The sequence below is a fragment of the Capsicum annuum genome, chromosome 6, assembly GCF_002878395.1.
Source record: "Capsicum annuum cultivar UCD-10X-F1 chromosome 6, UCD10Xv1.1, whole genome shotgun sequence".
Classification (NCBI taxonomy): Eukaryota; Viridiplantae; Streptophyta; class Magnoliopsida; order Solanales; family Solanaceae; genus Capsicum; species Capsicum annuum.
The window spans coordinates 197,469,540-197,480,738 of record NC_061116.1 but is presented as its reverse complement, the minus strand read 5'-3'; the positions used below and the strand labels follow the sequence as shown (position 1 = coordinate 197,480,738).

The 11,199-nt window shown below is 29.6% G+C and overlaps 1 pseudogene; it reads right to left on the bottom strand.

Annotated features, from left to right (window-relative positions):
• Positions 1 to 6,369: 6,369 nt before the first annotated feature.
• LOC124899946 lies at positions 6,370 to 6,555 on the bottom strand (annotated as a pseudogene).
• Positions 6,556 to 11,199: the final 4,644 nt, after the last annotated feature.

The window sequence follows — 11,199 nt, the reverse complement described above, 5'->3', positions numbered from 1 at the left end:
TCTTGATGAAATGAATAGCAATTTCACCAAAATATACGTACAATATAGTTCTACCTAAACAAATGATTTTAATTAGGCGCTTGGACATGTAATTATGTTTGTATTGTAAAATTAGCGTTTGGTCATACAATTTTATCTCAGAATTTTATATCATGATATGAAATTTCAATTCTCAAAAAATATAATTTGGAAATTTCAAATCATGATTTGAGATTTTTCAAATATAAAAATTAACTCACAAGTTTATATTTTTTAAAAAGAACCCCCTCGTTTATATTTACCAACCACGTATGTAACTAAAATTTATAATTCATAGTATTACTTTTTTCCATCTTTAAATCATTTATATCTGATTTACCCTTTACTCTCGCCAACATATAGCCCCATTTGGTAATGAGAAATACTAAATTTATTTTTTTTTTTCTTTTGAGAGTCAAATAATTGAACTTTAATTAATATGCTAAGATGTTTTTTTTTTCATATACAACTTAAAGTTGCTTCGCATATTTTTTAAATATTTAAATTTTAATTTTAAAATATTAAATTAATCTAATAAAAATTTTTGATTTAAAATCTCTAAATATTAATTATAGGATACTTGAATATTATAAAATTAAAATTTAGATATTGAAAAAAGTTATATGAAAAGTAATATAAGTTACAAAAAAAATTTCAACATGATCAAAAAATATATCTTAAAATATTAGTCAAAGTGTAGCTCTTTTGGCTCTGTAAAGAAAAATTGAGACTACTAAAAAGAAAAGAAAAGAGGGAGTAGTAATTTACGTACCATCTACTGTTAATTAGAAGCTCTCCCATCATTCTCAAATTCTGAATAGTTTGTTTTGCATGTTATCTCTCGAATTTCATAATCCAAGCCCTATTATGTTTACTAATTAAGCCTTGCCTATAAATATAATAGTTTTCCAAGACATATTATATCGTCCAATTAAACTTACAAATTTATACATCCATATCAATCTGTAACTTCTGAAAACTCTTCATCAAAAATATGCCTAGGGTTCTTTTCAGCAATGTTCTCCTTCTCAATCTCAGGAAAGAAATCAAACTTCAACATTATGCATATACAATTTGTATGAAAATTAATACTACATCTTAATCAAATATGAATATTTTATTTTCGCAGTTCTAAACCTTTTCACCGCAACAATTTTTTTTTTGAACGACAAACAAAATCTGTAGCTATACTTGCATGTTGCGTCATAGCTATGAGACGTGTAACAAAAGATTTACTAATATTCGTCACACAAATTCAAAATCTTGTGGCTATTTTTATAATTTCATTTCAATTGAAATTGCATGAAATGTCCTTAAAATTGATTGGTTTGTCTTTCAATTATGTCTGGTGGGCATAGTTTCTTTCACTCTTTATTAAGGGGTCCTTTTGCATTCTATTTTGTAACCTAATATATATAGAACATTGTAGGCCATTTACTAGTAGATGTTGATAATGTTGTAAGTCTTGAAAGATATTGATACACAAATTAAAGTCCTCTCCCTTTTAGAGGCAAACCAAAAATTAGGTTTCAACCAAGTGTGGATTCACTTGTGTTGTTTGATCATGGCTTGGAACGTTGGGTGCTTGAGAGATTGAGCTCCCTCTTGTGTTCACCGAAGAGTTTAGGTGTTCCTATTACATTAGTTAAGGGTCTTTGTGTTTGAAATACACTTAGGTTCTTAGTTCATGTGATAGTGTATGTCACACTACCTTATCTTTCCATTTCTTACATTAACTACTAAAGAAAACAGAAAAACCGACCACAGCTTGTGGTCGGTTTTTTAAAACTAGTTAAAACTAGTTTTTAGGCCAAACCCATGACAACCTCCTGAACTTGACACGATCTTTCCTTTTGCACCTCAAGTGGACGTTGTTCACTTTTTGCACCTCATGTAGCTATAAGTGTGTCATTTTGACACCTTTTTCTGATTCAACAAAGATAGTGTATTACACTCGCTTTTGGGCGCGTTTCAGAGGTATTTTTGTAATTTTTGAGGGATATTTTCTTAATTTTTTCATCTTTTAAATTTTTTAAAAATTATTAAAAATCTCTATTGCCAAATCAGCAACAATTGGTCCAATGAATTAATGACACGTATTTTATTAACCAAATAATTACAAAAATGTCCCTCACATTGTCTTCTCCACACAACCTTTCTTTAGCTCCTCCATTAATGGAGGTGAAATTAACACTCAAAACAAATTTCACTCTATTAATAAAATACTCACTCCATTAACATACCTACAACAACAATACACACTATGAACACCAAATAATACTCCTTCCATTAATCAACGGAACACAGCCTCTAATCTCAATTCTCAACATAAACACACTAACAACAACCCAATGACAATTAACAAAAACTCCTCCACAGCAACAACTCCACGAATTCATCACCTCCATATTTACACCTTCAATTCCCACTATGAGTTTCTTCTCCATGAACAAGTCAACAACACCTAGCAACAAAAACAAAATTCTCCTTTCCCACCCACGACATCATTAATACCCAAGAAAAAAAAATGTCAACACTTAAAAAACAGAATAGGACAAACACATCAAGTATTTATTTTTAGCTTTTCGAGCTTTTTATGTGTTTTGAGTTTGAAAAAAAATATTCAAGAATGATGGTGATTAAAAGGATGTATTGAAGAAACAATTTTGTTGAGGGGTGGGGAGGGGGTGTTGGAGAAGACAACATTTGGGGGAGGGGGAGTAGGACGGAGCTGTTTGGATTTTTGGGGGGTGGGGGGTCAGCATGTAATTTGGGGGTTGAGGGGCTGAAGAAGACATTGGGGGGGGGAGGGGGGGGGGGGGGGGAGAGAAGACAATTTACGGGTGGGTTGGGGAGTGGAGAAGATGATGGGGGTGGTGGAAATATTAATTTAATTTGATTTAAATTAAATTAATTATTTAATTTATCTTTTTTAATTTAAATTAATTATTTTAATAAAAATGCCAAATGTCCTATTATTATTGGTCGTTTTACACATCAGCGAGCGTGTACTACACACACATCACATATTTTCCAGATTGTGCAAAAAAGTGCCAAAATAACACACTTTATGGCCACTTGAGGTGTCAAAAATGAACAACGTCCACTTGAGGTGCCAAAGTGAAAGATCGTGCCAAGTTTAGGGGGTTGTCGATGGGTTTGACCTAGTTTTTAATTATATTTTTAAATAAAACCGACCATAAGTGGTAGATTTTTTAAAATTATTTTTTTCTTTTTTTAATTAAAAATCAATCACTTGTGGTCGGTTTTATTAAAAAATCTAGTTAAAAAGTATTTTTAAAGGGCGACAACATGTGGTCGGTTTTATTTTAAAAATTAAATTTAAAATATTTTATAAAATCGACCACAAGTGATGAGTTTTGAAATTTTAACAAAATATTACCATAAATTTAGGAATTCAACTAAAAGTAGAAAATCTTCTCTATTTAATTCTTTTATATATTTATTATAGTTAATATTCAATATTATAAATAGAAGATAAACTGTGAAAAGACGATTTTATCTATTGCAGTGTTTTTAATGAAGACCAAAAAGTTCAAATCGCTTTTCTAAGGTCTTCACACTTTTAATATATTATAGAAATATCCATATCAATCTGTAACTTCTTAAAACTCTTCATCAAAAATATGCCTAGGGTTCCCTTCAACAATTTTCTCCTTCTCAATCTCAGGTAAGAAATCAAACTTCAACATAATGCATATACAATTTATATGAAAATTAATACTACATCTTAATCAAATATGAAAATTTTCGCAGTTCTAAACTTTTTCGCCACAACTTTTTTTTTTTTTAAGGACGAACAAAATCTGCAGCTATCCTTGCATCATAGCTAGGAGACGTGTAACAAAAGATTTACTAATATTTGTCACACGAATTCAAAATCTTATGGCTATTTTTATAATTTCATTTTCATCGAAATTGCGTGAAATGTCCTAAAAATTATTTGGTTTGTCTTTCAATTATGTCTAGTGAGCATAATTTGAGCACAAAAAAAGGACATGAGTGCCAATGGGACACACACTCAATCACCAAATCTAACTAATAAATGCTCTATCGTAACACTCAGACGAAAAATAGGTGAAAAATTATCATAGTTTAAGGTTCAATTTACGTGTCATACTTTACTTTTTAATGTCCTAAAAATATTAATTTTTCTTAATTAGAAATAATTTAATTTTGTCTGAATGTAGGAGGGGATACACAGTAGCAACGGAGAATATTAAATAGCGGATTGTTGCTTCCAATATCAGGAAAGTGGTCGATTCTTCATCTCCTTTTTCTCCTTCTTCTTCTTCGATGAAAAGTGTGGAAAATGATACACATTGGATGAAAGATCCCAAGACTGGAATTGGATTCCAGAAACTCAATTCAATACCATCAATACGGCAGAGTTACGAGACAAATTTCTACCCAACAGGAGAAAATTACTCAATTTTCGCTAATCCATTTTAAGTAGGGGTGTTCAAATGAGAACGAAAAAACGATTCAAACTAAAAATGAGTCCAACCAATTTAATAAACCAAAAATCCATTTGATTTGATTTGGTTTGGTTTTAAAGTTTTGCAAACCAATAATGTTTGATTTGGTGTTAATCGTTAAAAAACCGAAAGCAAACCAATAAATACATGCATATATACATATATATATATATACATATATATATATGTGTGTGTATATATATATACTATATATTTTTAGAAGTGGTCATTTAGGTTTATATTCATTAAACAAAAGTCACTTTTCCTTGTTTTATTACATAAAATTATAGACTCCTTTACCGATGCATTTCAATTAAAGTATTTATCTATTAAATTGTTTGAATATCCCGATTCAACCTACTCTCTTCGTTGCCTGTACATTTCAAACCTAATATCAAACCAAACTCTCTCAAGCCAAATCTCAACTTGACAGCACCTCCACCAACATACCTAGTGTATTCCCACAAATTGGGGTATGAGGAGGGTAAAGTGTACGTAGTTCATACCACTATCTCAGATGAAGTAGAGTTCAACTTGACACCATTCACCACAAACCACATCTCATCCATATCTGGTTGATACACTTCCCTCCGGAGCAAAGAATGTATAAGTTGATTCTGAAGGAAATGGCATAACAAATTTTCTGAGACATGACCAACTGTCCTGGAGTGAGATTCCCCTTCAAATCATCTACAATGTTAGTATTTGTAAGGATAGATGGCTTTGTTTGGTAGACTTAACTGCACGGTTGATAGAATTCTCAATGTTACAAAATAATCTCTATATGTAATGATATGAGCTATCCAATGACAAGTCAATTGAACCAAGACGATATCAAGCCTAAGTTCACTAAGCATTTGTCTTTAATTAATTCTGTTGCAATTTCCCAATATTTTCATTTTAGTAACTAGAATGATCGATGCGTGGCATATACACGTAGCTGGCTTGTACCTTTTATTAGTATGTACTGCAGTTTGGCAGTTTATCCAATATATGAATATCAATTTTCTCTCTCAACTCTTCTTTCTATTTTGTTTTATCTCATGTTCTTCACAAATTCAGCTCTTCATCAGCTCAAATCGTGACATTGGTATCAGGCTCACTCGTCTCTTGGGCCAACAATGTCTGGTAATAAGAAATTCAAAGATTTGGAGGACGGAATTAAGAAGCTCGAACACAGCTCCAAGCTATGGCAGCTCTCATTCTGGTATTCTTTGACAACATTCTCATTTACAGTGGAACTCTTGAAGAGCATCTAGTGCAGTTGAAAACTGCTTTTCAATTGCTTAGACAGAATCAACTTTTTGCTAAAAGATCTGACTGTGACTTTGCTCAGCCTCAAGTGGATTAAGGCATGTGATCTCGGGGCTATGTTTTAAGCATTGATCCTAGTAAGGTCTCAGCAATTGTACATTGGCCTGAACCTAAGAATCTCAAGAAATTAAGAGGATTCTTAGGTCTCACTGTAGTACAGGAAGTTTGTCAAGGATTACAGCTTGATAAGTAAACTTTTAACTTCATTTTTAAAGGAGGCATTTGATGGAATGAGGCAGCTGCTCATGCCTTTCAGGAACTTAAGGCAGCCACGCATAGTGCCCCATTGTTGGCCTTACGTGATTTCAACAAAAACATTTGTAGTATAAGTTCATGCTTGTGGCACTGGCTTGCATAAGCCAATCTCTCAGAACTTCTAGAGTAGATTTGCAACAACTCAGCTTGTACAAAAGATTGTACAGAAGTGATAACGGATCAATTATGCTAATCTAGAAAGGGATATGGATTGATCATTGGCAAAAAATGTAATACAACACAAGCCTAATAGCCAAGTTGAGAAACTATTGGACTGGTTTTGGTGGGGTGCACCAGGCCTGGACTCTAGTGTAAGGCCTAGGCAACTCGTACAAAGGCCCAGATAGAAAGCTACCTCGACAAACCTTCCCCCTTAAAAAAATGAGTTAATATGGTGTGAGCCGATGGCACACATATCAGATATTAAACTGATAAGAACAGATCTTAGCCAAAAGGCCGAGAAAGGTATGCTTTTTCTTGAAGATGGGCCTCTGATTCTATAGGATCCTTCGGCTGCCTACGCATGAGCTCGTTCCAATGTGGGATAAACAAACTATACATTGTTTACTTAGTCATTTGCCTCTGCTTCTTAATGTGATGAGGCAGATTAGTAATAAGTAAGATTCTAATTCTGAATTCAATTCACTAGCAATGCTAAATTAAAGCACCTAAGCTAGATGCCAGATGCTGACTTGAAAGGGAGTCTTTCTTAACTATATATTGAGTTCTCTTCTTCACCTTGTGCCAATTCTGCCACACATATTTGTGCATCTAAAACGTACTTCGAAGGACAGTTACACAGTTTAAGGATAAGTTTTCTATGGATCTTGTGTTCAATATGCTCTTAATGAACTGAGTGAGTAGTGATCAGTGACTACTGATTTTATTGTACTCTTTTTTTCGCGTGTTTCTCAGGTGTTGGATGCCTAAATTCACTTAATTGCGCCACATTATATCGTCCTGTGAGATAAGAAATAGAATCATGAGAGACAATACAACGCAAAACAGTTGGATTGAAATGGTACTTATTTAACAATAGGGACATGAAAAGGAAGGTCCTCGGTCGTCCTTTTTCTTTAGCTCATATATGTTACTAGAACAACTGAACAAGTAGAGTTAGAAATTGAAACAAGTTATCCTTGTTCTATTTGTCGATCAGCACAACAATCTATATCCATCTATAATCTATATCTATAATATATTAAAAGTCCAAAGACCCTTACTTACAAAAGTTATTCTTCATTAAAATAATTTTCAATAAATAAAATCGTCTTTTTGCTATTTTCTAATAATTTTTAAAATTAAAAAATTCATTAAAATTTAGTTATTAAACATTTCCTTATTTGAGTTACGTACCTAAAATTTAGGATTCGATCTAGTTTTTCAAGGAATTTTACCAAAATTCATACGTATGAAAATAGTGAAAAAAGAAGAAAAAAATATTATTTTATAAACTAAACCCGTTTCCTTTTTTTTGTAATTTTTTTTTTTAACTATATGTAATCTTTCCTTTTTTAAAATATGTAAAAGTGTTATATTTTTATATGGCAAATGTATATATTGTGATATATGAAAGGAATTTAAAAACTACGTTGGCATATATTTTTACATGCCATGTCAATAATTTTTATAATTATTTCTTTTTTTACACTACCTTATATAATTATTTACTTATTTTAAAAAAATAAAAATCTTAATATTTAGTACACTTCTAAATCAGTCAAAATACTAAAATACTACCTTATATAATTCTATTTAAGTAACTTTTTGTGAATAAAGATTTAGCTCTCAGTTCGTGTTTTTTTTTCTTGTTCGTTTGCTTTTTTATTTGGTTTTGATTCAACTTTTTTTCTTCCTTTTGCATACAATTAGTTCTAATATTTTCTATGTTTTTTCAGCTGAAAATTTTGATCGAAAAAAAGAGAAGAACCATGCGACATATCAAGAAATAAAGTGGATCAGATGGTGATAATCAATCGCTATGTTGGCTAAAAATCAAAGGTTATGCTTCTAATTATAATTCATAAGAATTGTATACGACACTAAATTGATGATATGTATGTTTTTATTTGTTTTGAACCTAAAGTTCATCTTCCTTCTCCATGAATTACGAGCAAAAGAAGAAAAAATAATTTTTGAAAAAGGAAGGCGAAGAAAAGATTATCATTGTCATGTCCAAAGAATCACACTTACAAATTGATAATTTTTGTTTCTGCAAATTTCTTAACTTCGTTTTCTATAATTACCATTGTCATCTATATATTGAAAGTAGTTGTGGGGTCTAATTTTGGTTTATATTCAATATGATAACATGCTTTATGATTGAAATTTAAATTATTTGTGAAACTTAGCTAAAATTATATTTATTTTAATTTTTAGAATTATTTAATAAATTATTCAAGTTAATCCTTAGAGTTAATTCCTCAAAATGTCGTTGAACTTGTGTAAACATTCCACTAAAGTAATTTTTGTTTCTTTTAGGACAATATTGTCACTGAACTATGCATTTCTTTCCATTATAAGGTAAAACTAAGAAATTGTTAAGGATATGTTTGGAAAACCACAAGGAAAGTGAAATTAGATGTAATTACATAGTCCAATTCTCAATTAGGAATAGAGAATTAGGTGCAATTACGTGATGTAATTACAAAGTTACATTTTATTTCTTTTTTTAGTTTTAATTTTTTTTCTTTTAATTTTATTTTTTATTTTTATTATTTTAATATTTTTTTTCATTTTACATTATTTATCTTTCATCTCTTTTCTTCTCATTTTTCAACCTTTACTTCTTATGATTCAATATAATTACTCGTAATTTTTTCTTCATTTAGCGCATTATTGCATTTTTATTGTAGTGTTGGAATTAAAGTAGTATTTCATTATTGAATGAGATGACTTGTGAGTTTTTCCTTTCTTTTGAATTATTTACTCGTTGGAATTTTATATAAGATTATTGTGTTTTTTTCTTGAATTTTCAATTTGTGTTTTGTTTCATGTTTCAATTTATTTGTTTTAGTACTATAGACTTGTTATTTTATATTGAATGTCACTTCAAATTTTCGAGTTAATTTTTCAAATTGCCATTGTACTTGTGCAAACATCCTAATAAAGTAACTTTTGTTAATTTCTTTTAGGAAAAATATTGCCATTAAACTATGTACATCTTTCCAAAATAAGGTGAAACTAAAAAATAGTTAAGGACATATTTGGAAAGCCATAGAAAAATTAAAATTATATGTTATTAGATAATTTACAGTGACATGCAATATGAAATAGCATGTCTATAATACTAAAACAAATAAATCGAAACATAAATTCAAAATCCAAGAGAAAAACATAGTACTCTTGTATAAAATTTCGACGAGTAAATATAATGCAGAAGAACGAAAAACACATAAGTCTATAATCTCATTCAATAATAAAATACTACTTTAATTCAAACACTAGAATAAAAATTATAAAAATTTAATAATGCGCTAAATAAAGAAAAAAAATATGAGTAATTGTATTGAATCATAAGAAGTAAAGTTGAAAAATGAGAAGAAAAGAGATGAAAGATAAATAATGTAAAATGAAAAAAAAAGAAGGTAAAAATAAAAAAGAAATTAAAATAATAGAAATAAAAAAGAAAAAAATATTAAATTTTATTTAAAAATAAAAAAATAAAATGTAACTTTGTAATTACATTACATAATTGCACCTAATTCTCTATTCCTAATTGAGAATTGGACTATGTAATTACATCTAATTTCACTTTCCTTGTAGTTCTCCAAACATATCCTTAACAATTTCTTAGTTTTACCTTATAATGGAAAGAAGTGCATAGTTCAGTGATAATATTGTCTTAAAAGAAATAAAAGTTACTTTAGTGGGATATTTACACAAGTTAATGACATTTTGAAGAATTAACTCTTAATCCTTATTGATTTAAGTAATAACATATATAATTTGTAAGAGGACTTCAATGTAGTAAATGTGTACAAAAATAAAAAATTATTGTGTGTACATATCTACATCTACAATATAAATATATTATAATTACTTAATCCCATTTTTACTAGAAACTTAATCGTTTCTAGGCAATAATTTTAAATAATTTTTGAAGAGAAATTGAATTAGATTAACTTAATGTTTTAAAATTATAATTATAATATTTAAAAACTATATGACAAGTCTTATTAGTCACACTTTTTCTCATGTTAATATGATAAAAAGGTATATTTTTAAATATTTTTTCGAGTTAACAAAATTTAAATCTTTAAAAGGAAAGAAAATCACAAAAATCTAAAAAAGTGAGTTCTATATATTTTTACTATCATTAAAAGTGATAGGTTTTAAATATTTTTATTAATTATTTATTTTAATATAAGTTGAGTCGTATATAGTATCAAACTCTACTTTGAAGACGACTAATGTTTTTATGTAAATTTGGTTATAATATAAATTTAAGTGTCTGTTAAATAATTTTAATTAAATTTTGGAGTATTCATACACGTGCAAAACACGTATACCAAATTAGTATATTGAAATGCACACACAAAAAAAATTCTGCCCAGGAATTCACTATTACTTTGTATGGCTGAATTCAGCAGCATCAGCTCTGAACCCCAACATCTTGGGGCTTTGGACATCACACCTCACTCAAAAAGTCACATATCCATTCCAAAAATATGAAATATTCGGCATTTATCGCACTCAATACATTATTGTTACATACCTCGAACAACAATAAAAACTAGGCAATTCCTGACAGAAATTAAACTATGACCTTCATCATATCCTTCACATGTGATCTCACTTCTTATCTCTATAACAAACTATCCTTGTTGATCGATCCTCAACTATCTTTGGACTTTGGATATATCAAACCATACTAAGAAAAATATATATATGAAAAAAAATAAACTTTTCTTTAGTATAGAGAGGTACATATAAAAAATAACTTGGATTAGAACGTTAATTAAGCTTTATGTTGGAAGCTGATCTGCTAGTAGCTAGTATAATTGTTGATTGAGATTGATATTCTTACTGCGTGTACGCACCAAAGTAGTACTCTGTGCGAAAGTGTTTCCCTTTTGACTTAGATGGATCCAGAATAAGTATAAGATGAGCT